Source organism: Carassius carassius, chromosome 27, assembly GCF_963082965.1.
Source record: "Carassius carassius chromosome 27, fCarCar2.1, whole genome shotgun sequence".
In the NCBI taxonomy this organism is placed as follows: Eukaryota; Metazoa; Chordata; class Actinopteri; order Cypriniformes; family Cyprinidae; genus Carassius; species Carassius carassius.
In genome coordinates this window covers 24236098-24255741 of record NC_081781.1, presented here as the reverse complement: position 1 = coordinate 24255741, position 19644 = coordinate 24236098, and the positions used below count along the sequence as shown (strand labels likewise).

At 34.9% G+C, this 19644-nt stretch overlaps 1 pseudogene; it reads right to left on the bottom strand.

Annotated features, from left to right (window-relative positions):
• Positions 1-3718: 3718 nt before the first annotated feature.
• LOC132107160 (tetratricopeptide repeat protein 13-like) lies at positions 3719-19054 on the bottom strand (annotated as a pseudogene).
• Between the last annotated feature and the right edge of the window lie 590 nt (positions 19055-19644).

Below are 19644 nucleotides of genomic sequence, written 5' to 3'. Positions count from 1 at the left end.
CGAGTGCTAACGCTTTGCAGGTGTACTGCACTCACGGATATAAAATAAAAGTGAACAATCAAAGTTAATCTGATAAGATTGATCGATAATAACAGAAATATGGTGTGAATTAAGTTATATTTTACCATATATTTTATATCTTATTCTAAGATATAAACTTGCAACTGAAAAAAAGTCAGAACTGAGGAATGTAAACTCACAACTCAGAAAAAATAAAGTTAAAATTGCAAGATAACAATTCTGAGTTGATAATTGAAGTTATAAAATCAGAATCGCGAAATATAAACTGGCAATTATATATAATCACCAGAATTGTGAGATGAAAAAGTTGCAATAACCTTGTTTTATTTTTTATTCAGTGGTGAAAATGGGATTATGTAATATTTAAAGGTACAATTTGTAATATATTTGCACTAAAATATCCAAAAACCACTAGGCTATTGTTATATATTTGTCCAGCTGATTACTAACAATATCTCTAATGTTTTCAACTACTTGTAAATCATGAGAAAATTCCCATTCTAAACAGTGACACGGGGCAGTGCAGTCGCCTGTCAATGACGTCAGTTACCCTTTGTGATCGCCTAACTGACGTAGAAACCACATGACAACAGTGTCCTGGACAAATGCGGAAGTAGTGTCTAGCGTCCAGCAAACCACTAGCTTGCTTCAAGCAGTTCCTTATTTACTTCTTCTTGCAAGTTTTATTGTGGATTGTGTTACTTATTTATGGAACATAATAACTGTTTACCATCTGCCGCTGGTTCTGTCAACAAGGACAGCTCCCGTAAACGTAAGAGTACGAGCCAACCAAACGACCCAAGAAGAGTTTGGGACAAGAGGAGAGAAAGAGCGAGGATCAATATCGTGTTGCATTTTCTAGATGGAGAGAGCTTCACGACAAACTTCAACTAGAAAGAGATGCCGATCTCGCTTGTGTTTTACTCGACAGGGGAGTTGTTCTGATTCGTATCTTCACCGAAAACAAATGCTATTATAACGATCAACAAAATTAGTATTATGGGGCATACACACCAAACGCGGGGCATCGCGTCTCTAGACCCGCACGAGGATGCGTCTGATCGCGTCTTTGCATTGACTTTGTATGTAATCTACTCGCGCAAATCGTTGAACTCGCATTTGAAAATTATGACATCAAACACAACATTTATAAAACTTTAACTCATCCGTTAAATCCATGATTTATCTTTCCGTCCGACTGATGGCCGTCAGCGGTTGGGTAGAAGACAACAAATCCCATCATTCCACGCTCCTTCTTAGCGTCATCAAACCACGCGATTGTTATTGTTTTGATAATGCGCCCTCTAGTGGCAGGTCCTACAACCTGTACCTTTAAAGTCTCAACAAATCTCACCAAAGTTTTTATATCTAATAGTTATTCACTTCATAATGAGTTCAAGTGTGAGATGCACATTTGTTGCATTGAACAGTCATTACAAAACCACTTTGGCCATCAAAACTCATTCAACTGATTTGTTGGTGTAATCATCAACAAAGACTTCACAGAAGCCTCTGCGTGGCTTTTTAAAGTATATTTAAATTTAGCTTTACAAATATATGCAAGTATAATATAACATATTACCATCGATCATTATAGTGGTTCCTGGTGCATACTTGCTTGTGTTCATTTTTTAGAAAAACAGTGTGGAAAAGCCTGTTAGATATTCATACAGCTATATAGATAATAAAAAACACACAAACCTCTCATAAATGTGTGCGATTAAGTGTGTCTGAAAGATAAATATGTATATTAATAAACGCAAATGCAAGTGTTAGACAGATGCCAAGCATAATTATGAGCCAGCAAATAAAAAGATGAGCAATCGCTGCACACGTGTTTATCAAAGGCACTCTGATCAGCTGCTCCCATCATTACTCACAGATCTGACCTAATCCTGAATTACACACACTCATAACTGTCATGTGTTGTTTCTATGACTAACACTCGTTATTGTTCTCTGTGAACATCATTTTGATTATCATATGAACGGTGTGTACATGAAAGGAAGATTGAAATAAAATCAATAAAAGACATAAAAATGTATAATGCATTATTTATACAGTATATACACTCTACAGGGTAAAAAGTTTCACATTGTGAAAATAATTCACAATAAAGACAGTAATATTTTGAAATATTAATACAAATTAAATGAACTATTTTACATTTTTTAATGTAATTTATTTCTGTGATGTAAAGCCAAATTTTCAGCATCATTACATTACTAAACATTACTGTCACATGGTCCTTCAGAAATGTTTCTAATATGCTGATTTGGTTCTCAAGATCATTTATTTTATTATGATGAAAATGCAGATACAATACTATTTAAAAGATTAAAAGATAATAAGTTAATGTTAAGTTGATCAAAAATGACAGTAAAGACATTATTAATGCTGCAAAAATCTATTTCAAAATAACTGCTCCTCTTTTCAACTTTTTTGAATGTATCCCGAAGTAAAAAAAAAACAAAAATAATTATATCATTCTATGAGTTTTATAAAAAAAAACTGAATACATCTTAAACTTTAAACACTGGTAAACTTTAAAGATGAGAAGGATGCCTCTAGACCTAGAAACATTCACTGACCTTGTCTAAGCACACACATGATCCAGTTAATGATTAATAAAGATAATAATTAAATGATGAAAAAGAGTGTATTTCATGTTTAATGCTCCTGTTACCTTCATGATGGGCAGCAGATCCTCCACTTTCGTCACATTTTCCAGAGCCTGCTTTACTTCCTGAAGCCCCTGCGGGTTATACGCCCTGATGGAGAAAAAACATGTGCAATGAATAAAAGATAAACAGTATGTGTGAGTGAATGCATGAGGCACCTATGTTGACTGGTTAGAACTGGGGTCTCAAACTCAACACCTAATTGATTTATAGATTTTTTTGCTTGTTTGTAAGGCAATTTGGGGTTACACATCAATACAGCTATAAAATAACATCAATATTAACACTATAAATAATAATGATTCTAATAATAATTTTTACTACTGTTAAGTAGTAATATAAAAATTACAAACATTTACAAATTAAAATGAGATAAGAACTATTACTACTGCAATGTTTCAACAAAATAAAAAATATATATAATAAAAAAATATATAAATAATATAAAATATAATAATTTTATTCAACAATTTTAAAACTATAATTATGAATGTAACGATTAACCGCGAGCTGACTAAAAAAACGATTAAAATATGTGACAATTCAAATCGGTTGAGATGCCAAACAAATGGCGGTTATTTTCATCTTGCCTCTGTATAATGGATGTTAAAGGTCATAAGTGCAGCACTGCTTTGTTTACAGTGGAAACCAAGGAAACGCTTTAAGCGCCACCTGCTGGCAGAGAGTGAATCTGCATCTCGTTCAACTCGTCTGCTGTTTTTGTTTCATACAGATATTGTTTATGTTAAGTTCCACTAAACTGAAGTCAAACCATTCTGTTTTTGCTTCAAATTTCGAAATTATACAATCTAATTTAGATTAAAATCTTCTCATGTTGAATGTATGCAGCATCTTTGGTTGGATCATGATTAAAATGCAGTAGTTGCCTCACAGAAAAAGCCTTATTTTGTTTATATGAAGAGATTTCTTGTATTCGTGTTACTTATTTGATTTAAAATTTCAATTTAGTTTTGTTATTTACATTTACATCATATTTATATTTGGTAATTTATCTACATCTGTCTTCATTTCTTTAACTTTCATCCACCACAAGGTGCCTTTTAAAGCTTTTTTTTCACAAAATTTACAACAATATAATTCCTTCGTTACAGTTGTGGAGAAAGAAAATAATAATTAAAACTTCAGGGTTAAGCGATTAGGACTAGCCGCTTTACAGAGCAAATGCCAGGTTGAGGGCAGATACAGCACCTGATGAGGTTAATGTGGTTGTTAAATCCTCTGCTAAGACTCCTGGCAGGCATCTGATCCAACCACAGCACAGGCTGGTCTGGATCTGCAATCCTGCTCACACCCGTGAACACACACACACACACACACACACACACACACGCACACACACACACACACCAGCAAAGATTAATCACCAAGCCCTGGTAACACCCTCCACCGAGCCGTGAGAAGAGCTCAGGAACGCCGGCTGGGATCTGACCTTCTCCATTTCACTGCGATGTCAAACATGTCTCTCCACTGCAGCTGTCTGGTCTTTCCATTGACTCGGACCTTCGAGTTGCTCCAGGTGCGCTGCATGGCCTGCATCACCTCTATGGTGGCCAAACCCACCGCTACACAAAACACAAGACTACATTAAAAATGCAATTCATGACGGTATCAAGACTTCTATGATAAGCATGCTATTTATTTTTTAATTACAATAAATTTTAATCTTTTTTGGAAACAAAGTAAAAAATTTTACCATTTTGATATCATAACGAAGAAAAAAAGTTGAAAACCATATTAAATTGGCATAAAATTTAATTGTTATTTCTAAAATGAAAAAAATTACCAATAAAATGAATAAAAAAATAAGGAAAATCACTTATTACTTATTATAAACAAACACGTGTGGTCCAATGCACATACGGAAATAAACAGCATAAAATGATGTCATAGCTTTTGACTTTTTAATGACATAACAAAAAATGTCCTGTGGTGCAACTGTTAAAAAAACATAATTCATGATATTTGCCACAAAAAAAACAAACAAAAAAAAAACAACCCTAACAAAATTAAACCCAGAAAATTAAATTTAAAAAAAAGAAAGATTATGCATTCAAGATGTATTCAAATATTTTTCTTTATTTAGTCATGTAAACTTTTTAATATTTATATTTATATCACTATTGTTTAGTGATTTTAAAGAGCTCTTATCTCAAATATAATAAAATGGTAAAAACATTTTTTAATTTATATGTAGATAAAATAACACTGATATGTAGTGCTGTCAAATGATTAATCGCATCCAAAATAAACGTTTTTGTTTACATAATATATGTGTGTGTATTGTGTATATATAAATACGAACACAAACACATTCAGTATATATTTTGAAAATATTTACATGTTTATGTAAATTTACATTCGTACGATTTATATTCGTACAATTAATATTGCGTATAAATATATTTAATATATAAATTTTTTTTTTCTTAAACATATACAGTACAGACCAAAAGTTTGGACACACCTTCTCATTCAAAGAGTTTTCCTTATTTTCATGACTATGAAAATTGTAGAGTCACACAGAAGGCATCAAAACTATGAATTAACTCATGTGGAATTATATATGGAATTATATACATAACAAAAAAAGTGTGAAACAACTGAAAATATGTCATATTCTAGGTTCTTCAAAGTAGCCACCTTTTGCTTTGATTACTGCTTTGCACACTCTTGGCATTCTCTTGATGAGCTTCAAGAGGTAGTCACCTGAAATGGTCTTCCAACAGTCTTGAAGGAGTTCCCCGCGAGATGCTTAGCACTAGTTGGCCCTTTTGCCTTCTGTCTGCGGTCCAGCTCACCCCTAAACCATCTCGATTGGGTTCAGGTCCGGTGACTGTGGAGGCCAGGTCATCTGGCGCAGCACCCCTTCACTCTCCTTCTTGGTCAAATAGCCCTTGATGCCTTCAGTGTGACTCTACAATTTTCATAGTCATGAAAATAAAGAAAACTCTTTGAATGAGAAGGTGTGTCTAAACTTTTGGTCTGTACTGTACATGCATGTGTGTGCATTTATTATATACATAACAAGTATAGACAGTACACATACATTTATTATGTGAACAAACACTTATTTTGGATACGATTAATCACGATAAATCGTTTGACTGCACAACCGATATGTATTCAAGTGTTCTTTTTTGCACCACGTTTCATTGATATATTTATGATTTAGTGTTTTTAAAGAGCTCTGACCTCTGTGTATTCTGAGGTTTGGTAAGAACCCTAATGTGTCGTACTGCATCAGTTCCCCCGAGGCGATCCGCTGTACAGATCAGCTTCTGAACTTCAGCAGAGTAACTGTCAAAGTTCAGAGGTAGAACATCTCTACAATCACAAAACAAGCAGGGAATAAAATCATACTACATCATACTAACTATCTCATTATTTATACATATAAATTTGATGTGATGCCCCAAAACACGAAAGACTCAGTTTGCATCTAAACTCACTTAATATGAGGCTGAAGTCCAGGCTGTTCTTCATAATCCTCTATGAGGAAGGGAAGATTTTTTGCCCAGTGGTTTTTAAAGTTTCCCAGCAAATCCTGATCGACATTATACTCCGCAACAGGTACATCCAGATGAGAGTGTAGATAACGGGAATATTCTATCACAACAGAGGCATATTTCAACTCCAAATCAATATTTAAATACTTTATGAAACTGCTGTTGCTAATTTTGCGGGTTTATGTCCCAAGATATCACTATCTATCTGGCTAACACAGATACTGAAGCTAATAAGAAATAGTGATTATGTAATGTTTTGTTGATGACCTAATCAAAATTATTATACACATGTAAATTCTCACCTCTGAGATATTTGACTTTGAGAGACTCAGAGCTGGCATTATGTCCCAAGAGAGGGTCATTGAGCATGACACACTTCATTATAGGGCTCCAGCTGCAGACATCTCTGAAAGACAACACGATAAAGCACTAGTGAAACAATCCAAATGTGCAACACAAACGAGAACTGTCATCATCTGACCAGAATAACTCAAACGTGTTTGATTCAATTCAAGAATTAAATAAAACGTTACAAGAAAAACAAAAGACAAATACTGTGTTAAAAGAAAAACAATCATGTATAAGTGACTTTAATTAACTAAAATTGCCCCTATTATGGGAAATTAAAGGTTCATATTTTGGTTTTAGTAGTCCCCAACAACAGGCTGAGAAGCATGCAAGGTCAAAAAACACTTTCATTGTCTTATAATATGCATTTAATTTTACCTTATTTTGATCAAGTAAAATCAAAGTAATCTGAGGTGATTGGTCTCATTTTCATTTCGTCATGAGCCTGTGATGCCTGATAAAGCAGTGTTTGTGAGCGCAGTGCTGCTTTGTGTACAGCGTTACCAGGGAAACCGCGATTTAGAAGCAGCACTTAGTGGCCAAGAATAGATTTGCATTTTCATTCAGACCAACGCGAAAAGACCATCAAGTGGACGGGCAATATGCTAATGTTTTAAGTTGACATCAATATGAAACGGCTTGGGATTTGTTTAAATACGGCTCGTTTCAATGATTCTGAGTCGACTCTTTCTTTTGTGAGACAATAACTTTTTACAAAGTGCACTTTCAGACGTAAAACTTTGCAGAATGTTTTCATTCACGTAGAGCTGTTTTACACACTGCATGAAAGCTAATTTTCAACTTTCAAAAATCCATAATGGGGCACCTCTTAAAAAAATTAAAAATCAATGTTATTGATATTGTAAAGAAGGACTTTGGAGTTGCACTCCTCTACACAGGTCAACTTGACTGGAAAAAGAGTCTTCAATAGAGACAGCAAATATAGTCCAACATAAGTGATGCAAATGAGTCAATTCAAACAAACAATCAGAGTATGCAAAAAATACTTTAAGGGAAAGTTCACCAAAAATGTAAATTCTGTAGTTCATGCATGTTCCTGCAAAAGCGTAAGCCTTTTGTTTGGCTTCAGAAACACAAATTAACTAATGAGAATTTTCTGCGAGAACTTAACTTATTGGTTGTTAAGTGTCAAACAAGTGCTTTGAGCTTCTGTTTACTATATTCAATGTGATCTATGTATGTAGAATAATTGATGTTTATACTTAAATAAAAACCTCATATGTTACTTTTACAATGTCTTTAGGAACTTTTTGGAGCATCAAAGTTTTGGTGCATTGTGACGGAGGAACAGAAATCTCTCAGGTTGCATTTAATTTAAACTTAAATAAAACCTGAGAGATTTCTGTTCCTCCGTCACAATGCACCAAAACTTTGATGCTCCAAAAAGTTCCTAAAGACATTGTAAAAGTAACATATGAGGTTTTTATTTAAGTTTAAATTAAATGCAATTATATTTTGTGCTTCAAAGATGGACACAAGTCTTGTGGGTTTTGAACAGCATAAGAGTGAGTACAGAGGTTTTATTTTTGGGTGAACTTTGACTCTACTAGCCGCATATATTGTCAATTACAAAATAAAATAATTTTGAGCTGTCCCTCACAATAAAAAAAAATAAACAAATAAAATAATTATTTGCTTACATGTCTATGGTACAAAAAAAAAAAAAGCATTTCAGTTTTGTCACAGTTTAGTGCGTTTTGTTTCTCATCCAACACGCGAGAAGTTGAGCTGAACATGATCTCTTCACTGTCTCTGCTTTGTGCAGGGCGTGGACAGGTACAGTTCACTCGCGCAGTGAAAGGGACTCTTATTTGTGCGCCAGTACACCAACGGCTGTTCGCTTCCTGCTATCTGTGCCTCCGACATGAAGCTATGCACTTCCAGTGCTGAACGGCTGTCCGTGTCCTACGCACAGATTTCGAAATACTTCCTCACAAATGACATGATAGTGAATGATTACAATGTAGTATGTGCACGCGGGTGCACTTCCGGAAAAATCTGACAAAAAAAAGACCAAAAACCGATTTATGGCCGGTCAACAGGTGCATCCCCATTTTAAAGAATAAATGTTATAAGAACTGCAGAGAAACATCTGAAAAAAAACTGACTGTTAAAATCAACATGAGTCAGTAGCAACTCACCTGTAAGCCTGACCCAAGCTTTTATATGCATCTATGAAGTCTGACTTCAATTTGAGAGCTTCTTTAAACACCTCTATAGCCTCCTGCATGCAGGAAACATAATTTTAGTAGACAGCTACAGTAAATATAGTCTACTGTAAAACATGTAAAATGGTTAACCTCTTTAAACATTACATTTCTGCTGGTTTCAGTCCAGTTCTTACATCTAAACTACATTATGGGTTCTTTAACCTGGGCATTCTGGATTGGTTTAGACTTACACAAAATAAAACATATGTGGGTTTTTTTATTATTGTTTTTATTTACCTTAAGGAGGCCCCTGTGGAAGAAGGTCAGGCCTTTATAGAGCTTAGCAATGGGCTGGTTCTTCTTCAGCTCCAGAGACTGCTGGAAATCCTCCATGGCTGCCATATAATCCTGAAAGACAAAGAGAGATGGGAAGTTATCTGTAAATATGATCAAATCTTAAGCAATTAAAACAATATCTTTTTAAGATAGTTTTAAGATTTTTAAGTTTTAAGAAATGTTAGAAATGTATTCATAGTTTCATTTAGCAAGATTCATTAAATTGCTTAAAAATGGCAATAAAGATTTTTACACAAACAAAATAAAATTATATTACACACATAAAATCCTATTTCACATCAATGCTGTTGTTCTGAACAGTTAGAAATCCTGCAAATAATTCAAAAAAGTATCAGAGTTTCTGCTTGATATTACCCAGAGCAACTATTTCCAACAACAGTGATGATGATAAATGTATTGATTCTTCATAAATCATTCTAATATGCTGATTTAATGCTCATGTGACACTGAAGACAGGATTAAAGATGCTGAAAATATAAAATATATTAAAATAGAAAAAAGTTATTTTAAATTGTAATAATATTTTTACAGTATTACTGTTGCTATGCATTTTGATAAAATAAATGCAGCTTTGGTGACACTTATAGACTTAAAAAAAATCGTATCTACCCCAAATCTTTGAAAAGTTGTGCATATTCCTTTAATAATATAATATGTAAGATAACATAATAATTAACAAGCCACAATTGACTGGATCCATTAAAATCTTAAAAGGATTATCTTTTTTTTTTTTTTTTTTATCAATGGGGTTGGATTAAAAAAAATAAGAATGGGCTATTTTTCCAATTCATAAGCTGGAATATGAAAGGAACAGAACACAGTCAAAAATGTCATCAGTCCAACAAAAGTTGTGTGACAAAATTACATGATTAATCAACACTAAAGTCTCAAAGGTACTTTATCAGCAACAGCCAGTTTGCTTCGGAGGGTCAAAAAACATGGAAAACTGACAAGAAATCACATGTGTTCCTGTGGCTCAAGTGGTAGAGCATTGTGTTGGCAGTGCAAGGTTGTGGGTTCGATTCCCAGGGAACCCATGTTAGGAAAAAAACTGTTAGCCTTAAAGGTGCTCTAAGCGATGCTGGGAGTCGTAACTTCTTGTTGACGTTCAAATTGTTGTCAAACAAAACGGAGGCTAGCTAGACCCTCCCTCCTCCTCACCCGTGCACTAACCCCCCAAACCCCACCCCCAAATCTTTCTTGTCGGTTATTGGTTGGAACAGTTTATCATGTTTTGTGGTGCGGGTGAGACTAGTCTGTTTTTCTTGTTGTTTGTGGAGCCTGTGGTGTCTAGAGAGACCCCGTTTTTTTACAGTGTGTTCAGGGGACAAGCTGCTAGCGGATAGTGAGGAGATGTTTGCTGGATGTGACAAAAAAATGTTGGCCTAAAAAATGTGTGACATCACTTAGAGCACCTTTAATGCACTGTAAGTTGCTTTGGATAAAAGCGTCTGCTAAACGCATTCATGTTAATGTAATTAGCAGTTCAAAAAATAATAATTTTCAATTGTCAACAGTGTAGAGAAGACTTATTCTCAAACAGACTCACACAAGCAGCTTTCCGTTTTTAAATGCAGTAAATCTGCATGACTAGAAAATATTTATCTGCGTGGGGAAATATTTCACCCTAATGCAAAATTCCCAATCAAAAGGATTCTCTTTTAAATATACACAAATATTTTAAATATTTTTAAATATATTTTTAAATATACACAAATAACAGACAAGTGAATGTTTTTTAAAGCCTGTGTCAAGCACAGTTATATGTAGATTGCTATCCTAAATCCAATAAACACAAATAAATGAAATAAGCTTTAAGGGGAGATAACACTCTTACAATGTGTATCACCACAAAGACACGCTGTAGTATTTATAATGCACAAATCAAGTTACTGTTCAACCGGATAACAATAAATATCTTCACTTGTGCTAAAGCTGACAAACATGGAGTTTCTGGACTGAACCAGCGCTATCTTTCCACTCTGGACATTATTTGAAGTGTCTACTCAAGTCGAAATCAAAGTGCACCCTGAAGATAAGACGGCCGTGTGGTGCGTGTACCTCTGATATGAAGAGCAGTGTTCCTCTGTGTCTGTAGAGTCGGGCTGAAGGCTGCAGTTGTATGGCTTTAGTCAGATCAGACAGAGCTTCACTGATGCGGCCCAGAGGAGACACAATCTGGAAACACATGCTTCATTAACAACACTAAACACCTTAATTAGTAGTGAAATGCATTTTTGCTCCTCACCTCTGCCCTTTGCTCATACACTTCTGGTCTGCTGGGCTCCAGTGCGATCACTCTGTTCAACTCATACAGAGCCAAGTCTGCATACTTGATGTCCTTCAGAGAGAGAGAGAGTTACCTTCATTTATATGTACAGCTATGACTGAAATTGCACATATATTTGTAGTGTCTGATAAAGCATCGTGCATAAACTACCGTTCAAATCTTCAAATGTATTGAAAAAGTCTATTATGCTCGCCAAGGCTGCATTTTTTTTTGATAAAAAAACAAAAACTGTAAAAACTATAATATTGTGAAATATTAAAATAGAAATGTGTTATTTAAATAATGTAATATGTATTATAATGTAATTTATTCCTGTGATGGTAAAGCATCACTACTCCAGTCTTCAGAGCCACATGATTCTTCAGAAATCATTCTAATATGTCGATTTCTGCTCAATTAGTCAGCTGTTATTTGTGCTCAATTATCAGATCTTGCTTAATATATTTAGTGGAAACCATGGCTTTTTTCAGGATTGACTTGGGGAATAGAAAGTTCAATGAAGAGGATTTATTTAAAGAGATATTTTACTGTCATGTTTGATCAATTTAATGTGTCCTTGCTGAATAAATTCTTTTTTAGCATTGTCAAATGATTAATCGCATCCAAAATAAAAGTTTTTGTTAACATAATATACGCGTGTACTGTACTGCGTATATTTATTATGTACTGTATATATAAATACACATACAGTATTTATTTAGAAAATATCTTTATTTATATATTTATATTCATATAAATTATATCATATATCAATATATTTAATATACAAACGTAACATTTTTCTTAAATATATATGCATGTGTTTGTATTTATATATACATATTAAATATACACAGCACACATACATTACATATGTAAACAAAAGCTTTAATTTGGGATGCAATTAATCGTTTGACAGCATTTGTTTGTTTTTTACGGTAAACTTTCTATTATGTGACAATGAAGACTAATAGCTTTGACTTCAAATGAAAACATTTAATTTGTTCATTTTAATTTTAACCGTTACATTTTAAAATGTTCTTATAAAGTTCATATAAATTGTTTTTAGCATTGTCAAACGATTAATCGCGATTAATTGCATCCAAAATAAATGTTTTTGTTTACATAATGTATGTATGTGTGTTGTGGATTATTTATTAATTGTACTGTATATAAATACACAGACATAAACATATATATTTAAGAAAAATATTTTACATTTATACATTATATGTATATACAGTGTTGGGAAGGTTACTTTGGAAATGTAATAGGTTACAGATTACAAGTTACCCTGTTTAAAATGTAATAGTAGTGTAACTTTTTCAATTACTTTATTAAAGTAATGTAACTAATTACTTTTGAGTACTTTTTGATTACTTTCTAAATTTGTGAAAATTAAAGAATAATGAATAAAAGCATATACATCAACTCAAATACAGTTATCTAATAAGCATGTGACGTATTCTGTGTAATAAACTCCTGAAACATTGGTGTTTTTTTTAAACTGCTGTCTGATATGATGATAGTTTTCTCAAAATAAGTAAAATGCACATGAAGTGACACAGAGCAGTTCTAGAAATTGTTTATGTGCTCGTGTACTCCTATATTGAGGCGGCAGAGGTTGAAAACACTGCGAGCTTCAGTAGGCCTATGTGTAGTAAATGAAACCATGTCTTTGCCATTAATTTACAGGAGGGGCGGACTGGGAAAATAATTCAGACTGGAAAATTCAAACTCATACAAACAAATTCACGGACAAAACTATTTTTTGTATGGACCTGACATAAAAAAGGTTTAAATCTTTAATTTGGGGACATGCTAAATAATTAAAAGTTCTCTCCTGAACTGCACCTTCACTTCCATTTTTCTCTTCAGTCTCTTTATTTTGCCCTGTTATCCATCTCTCTCATGACATTAATACTCAAGATTGAACAAAACTATACTTTACAATACAATACTCTACAATACTACAATATCTTTATAGAAAAATCCTAATACTGTACACGAGTCATGTTTTCCTTACAAAAATTGACCATGCTTTTTTTAGCCTATATACAATAACCTTTTTTTTTGTTTTGTTTTTTGCAAATGGATTTGTATTTATTTTTAAATAACTCAATTTGTAAAATCATTTTAAATTTTTGGTTACCACAGTTAAACAATATTAACTTTTTTCTCTGGATTTATAGAAATATATTCAAATGTTAATTTTCGTAAGGGTTGTGTTGTTGTCTGTCCGTAGCTCCCCCTAAACCTATAAAAAAAATCTGATTGGTTTTCAGCTAAATTACTACTGTAACATTACAACTGATAATAATGATGTCCTTTATAGTATTTTGAGTGATGACTGATGAGCAACGTGCTGCTGCTTGATTAATTAAATTAAAAAACAAAGAAAAAAAAGCATCTTTACAGATGAAACTGACCTGAAACCCTGAACAGTAGTTCTGCTTCTCTGCTCCAGCTGTGCGTCTCTCTCTCTCTCTCTCTCTCTCTCTCTCTCTCTCTCTCTCTCTCTCTCTCTCTCTCTCTCTCTCTCTCTCTCTCTCTCTCTCTCTCTCTCTCTCTCTCTCTCTCTGTCTCTCTCTCTCTCTCTCTCTCTCTCTCTCTCTCTCGCATTGATTACTCTGAGTCTGATCCAAACCGTTTGGCGGAGGCGCGGAGAGCGCGCGAGTCATGACTAACACTTCCTGATTTATTCGAGATTTAATTATCAAACGGCGGATTCGCAAATGATCGCTTTAGTACATTCGGAAGGCAATTATACAATAATGATATTAAAATAGCGGGCTAAATCGGCTGCCAGGCCACCGGGAATTGTCCCGGTTCTCCCGGTGTCCAGTCCGCGCCTGATTTCCACAGACACGCAGAACGTGCAGGAGTCATATATTGCATTTTTGGGGCTTAATATTCACAGACACTAGTCGATGTCATGTTTTGATTCAAGTGAACTGACCTACTTTTGATTTAGTCATCCAAAATGTGGCATATTCCGTCCGCGTTAGGCATTCCGTTTTTATGACTGGATTCTACGAACCAGACTGTATTTCCGCATCCCGGAAATTATTAGGGCGGTATGTCTCAGAAAAGTCAGTGCAATTTGGGAAAGAAATCAGTTAAATCTGTATGTGGATGTGTGTAAATATTCAAATGTAATCCCCTTTGTAATCGTTAAAAATTTCATAAGTAACTGTAATTTAATTACTCATTTTTTCTTAGTAACTGTAACTAATTACAGTTACATTAATTTTGTAATTAAATTACGTAACGCCGTTACATGTAACTAGTTACTCCCCAACACTGTGTATATATGATAATAAATTATATTAATATAAATATGTAAAAATTTTAATACATGTAAATATTTTCAAAATATATGCTGTATATGTGTGTGTATTTATAGACTCATAATAAATATACACAGTACGCAGGCATATATTATGTAAACAAATGTCTTTATTTTGGATGCGATTAATTAGGATTAATCACTTAACAGCACCAGTTTCTATTATAGTCTTTTTTTTTTTTACAAAAATCTAGTCTCAGGAGACTTCTTTCAAAAACATTTGTAAAAAATCTTAATTATTCCAAACGTTTGACTGACAGGGTGTAAAACAAAAGACTGACCTGCAGACTCTTTTTGCCGTAGGCTATTCCCCGTCCACAGATGGCACTGACCAGCTCAGGATCTCCCTGATGACGGAGGACAGTTCTTTAGTGAAAAAGGGCTTATTAAAAGTTCACTATTACTACACAGTCAACTCCTTGTACAATTCTACTTCTCAACCTTAGTTAGAGTGTTTCTATTGATTAGATTAATTTAACTGTTAACAACTGATATACTAATATTTCAACATACAGTAAAATGGCCTTCACAACTTTCACTTCTAGAATATGGATATAGGCAAAAAAAAAAAATACAATACAAGAAGTAATGGTAGTGCAAATGGATTTTAATAAGCTTTATTTATTTATTTATTATATAAAGCTTACATGTTTTATTAAATAGATACATTAACGCCATTAAACTATATTTTATATTGTTTGATTACTTTCAGATTATTCTTGCATTTTTAAGACAATGTCAAATGCAGAAATGTTAATCCATGCTTTTATGACCTCAAGGTTAGATTATTGTAATGCTTTATTGGGTGGTTGTTCTGCACGCTTAGTAAACAAACTACAGCTAGTCCAAAATGCAGCAGCAAGAGTTCTTACTAGAACCAGGAAGTATGACCATATTAGCCCGGTCCTGTCAACACTGCACTGGCTCCCTATCAAACATCGTATACATTTTAAAATATTGCTTATTACTTATAAAGCCCTGAATGGTTTAGCACCTCAGTATTTGAATGAGCTCCTGTTACATTATAATCCTCTACGTCCGCTACGTTCTCAAAACTCAGGCAATTTGATAATACCTAGAATATCAAAATCAACTGCGGGCGGCAGATCCTTTTCCTATTTGGCGCCCAAACTCTGGAATAACCTACCTAACATTGTTCGGGAGGCAGACACACTCTTGCAGTTTAAATCTAGATTAAAGACCCATCTCTTTAACCTGGCATACACATAACATACTAATATGCTTTTATTATCCAAATCCATTAAAGGATTTTTAGGCTGCATTAATTAGGTAAACCGGAACCGGGAACACTTCCCAAAACAACCTATGTACTTGCTACATCATTAGAAGAATGGCATCTACGCTAATATTTGTCTGTTTCTCTCTTGTTCCGAGGTCACCGTGGCCACCAGATCCAGTCTGTGTCCAGATCAGAGGGTCACTGCGGTCACCCGGATCCAGTACGTATCCAGACCAGATGGTGGATCAGCACCTAGAAAGGACCTCTACATCCCTGAAAGACAGCGGAGACCAGGACAACTAGAGCCCCAGATACAGATCCCCTGTAAAGACCTTGTCTCAGAGGAGCACCAGGACAAGACCACAGGAAACAGATGATTCTTCTGCACAATCTGACTTTGCTGCAGCCTGGAATTGAACTACTGGTTTCGTCTGGTCAGAGGAGAACTGGCCCCCCAACTGAGCCTGGTTTCTCCCAAGGTTTTTTTCTCCATTCTGTCACCGATGGAGTTTCGGTTCCTTGCCGCTGTCGCCTCTGGCTTGCTTAGTTGGGGACACTTCATCTACAGCGATATCGTTGACTTGATTGCATATAAATGCACAGACACTATTTAACTGAACAGAGATGACATAACTGAATTCAATGATGAACTGCCTTTAACTATCATTTTGCATTATTGACACTGTTTTACTAATTAATTTTTCAGTTGCTTTGACGCAATGTATTTTGTGTAAAGCTCTATATGAATAAAGGTGACTTGACTTGACTTTTAACAAATGGGCAAAAAGACCAGAAACTTTAATTATGATGCTAAACGAGGGACAGCGTGGAATTCATGTTGATTTTAACACCAAACAAACTCATTCTCAACAAAACTTACCTGTAGCAGTAAAGAGAAGTGCTTGACAGCTTCATCATAAAAGCCATTTCCAATGAGAACATAGCTAATGGCTGAAATAGATACAAGAGTGTTAGCAGAGCATATCAACAAAAGACAAGCACAAAAAACACACTTGCCAAAGTCAAAACAATGAGCTGATACACACCAAGTTCCTCATTGGTATTTTGGTTTTCCACAGCAAAAGGAAGCCGACGCTGTTCGACAAACAGCTTTGCCTGATTCTGTGGTGACAGAAAGAGAGAAAGAAAAACATGTCAGGAAGTCTGTCAACCCTCTAACAATCAATCCAACCCAACAGTGGATGCAAAAACAATGTGAAGAAAGACATAATTACAGAGGATGAGAAAAACACCTTTTTCTGTGCTGGATAGGAAGCGTTTTGGTTTGACACTCTTTTTACATCGGTCTATGTTATAAAGAGGAATAATTCACCTGGAAATGAAACTTCTTTCTTCAATAAAAACTCAAAATATTAATGTACCAGTGTCTCTTTTTCATGTAATTAAAATGAATAGGGACTTGAAATCTGAACTGCGAGAACTGCAAAAAAAGCAAAACAACAACATTAAAGCACATTTTATTGTGCTTTTAAAAAAAAATCATTTTAAAGCTTAAAAGCCCCAGAACCAAGTCACTTAGTCAATATTCTTCAAATGTTCACTTCTGTGTTCAAAATAAAGCAAGTCAAAACGAGAGTTCATTTTCATTTTGGCCTGAACTAATAATTAAACACAGTGCAATAAAATGCAAAGTAAACTCACAAGGATTTTCTCTGCATTGAGTGAAAAGATGGACTCACAGGCCGGGTCGCTCCCCTCTTAACAGTCCCGGTCCTCCAACTGCAGGACAGCTGACTCTGAGGGACCAAAAGACCTTTACCAGACGGGACAGATAAAAGGCTAACCAAATAACTTTGGCTTGAACTAAACACAATGAGTGTTGTTTTCAAAACAATACACATCTAGATAACTGCTTTCTGATTGGCTTTGGCAGAACAGAATTAAACAGAATTAAATACAGTACCAAAACTACATAAAGCTCAGAAAATGACAAGGTAAAACATGATATCCTCATCTCAAGTATTAAATTCAGTCTGGATTGTTTTTACCATGCATACATTTGTCCATGGATTTTAAGTTTTGACCCTCATGTTGTTTCTAGTCTGTATGAGCTTCTTTCTTCTGCTGAGCACAAAAGATGATACAGAGAAGAATTTTGGTAAACAGTTGACTTCAAGTCATTGGCTACCGTCAGCTGCTTGGGAAACAGCATTGTCCAAAATACCTTTGTTTGTGCTCAACAGAAGAAAGAAACTCATACAGGCTTGGAACAAGGGGAATATGAGTAAATGATGACAGACTTTTTGGGTGTACTATCATTTTAAGGATGCTAACAAACTTTCCATTTTTAACATTTGTGTAATCTGGCTAGCTGCTTCTGAGCAAAATATAAATCTGTGCCAACATACCAGAATGTCTGTTTAAATGCACAACCATTGATATCAACAATAACATTTATTTTGCTTTCTTGAATATTATATAGTTAGCGGCACTATAGTCTTCTTTTCCCTCTGCTTTTTATGATCTGTACAATTTTCTTCATATTGCATCATACATCCATATCTATAATGCAAACTTGTGTAATATTAGCTCAAAAAGCATGGAATTTACTTCCTAGAGCTATTGTTAATACTGACAAGCATTCTTAAGAGTTTCTGCATGCGTGATGTGATCTGCATGGTTTTCTACAAACATTTTTTAGAGTTTCTGCATGTGTGACATGAGTTTCTGCTGTATGGTCCGAGTTTCTTGTTTGAATTATCCCATCAAGCTCGTGTCACTGTAACGTTAAGCGGAAGAGAGTGATTTAGAGGACGTGGCAGAAGCTAACCGCAGTCGGCCGCATACTCCTCCCACTCGGCCGGAGAGCTGCAGAGCCGTGTTTGTGAAGGTCGCTGTTGAACAAAATCAAGGTGGAGGAATACTCGCTGGATAAAATAGCTCCGCGTAAGTGCAGCAGCGACAGACTAAAAACAGAGCCGCCAGCAGGTGCCACGGTGTGAGTTATGTTATGAGCAGGTGAGGAACGGTGTAGTCTGGGTAATGTAGTTGCGTAGAACTCTATGGCGGAACTACATTCCTACTTCCGGCAGCGGTTGACGGAGGATAAAAGAACTACATTTCCCGTCATTAGCCTAATAAGCCCCGCCTCTAATGGAAGCCGTAGGCGTGTCTTAGTGCTGTCAAATGGAGAATGGCACCGGGACTGTTTAAATTTATCGAGTGTAACAAAGATGCGAACGAACTGCATCGAGATTACAGCAACGGAATACTAAAGATCATCATATGTGTGAGTGCATCACAAAGCTCAGAATTTCAAGTTTAGTTTGTTTTCCCCGTTGAGGTCAGCATGCTCAAACATAAGCCTGAAGTAACGTTACTAATGCACATAGACTTCAGTCTATTGACAGAGTCTACTGTCTATTGATGGCTTTCAGCGTAAGTACATTATAAAACCCAAAACAAATATTTCATGGAAAAAAATGCATATACGAAATCAGTGCTTTAGCTTACATGATTTTCAGTTCATAAACTGTCATTCAAAACTGAAACCAACTGATGTGTTTTTTTTCTTTCTCTTTACAGAGTTCATGCAAGAAGCCAGTTGACAAATACATTGAATATGATCCAGTTATTGCTCTGATAGATGCCACTTTATGCAAAATCCAGGCCTTTTGACATATTCTCTTCATTACGGAGATCAACGTAAGTAAAACCTTT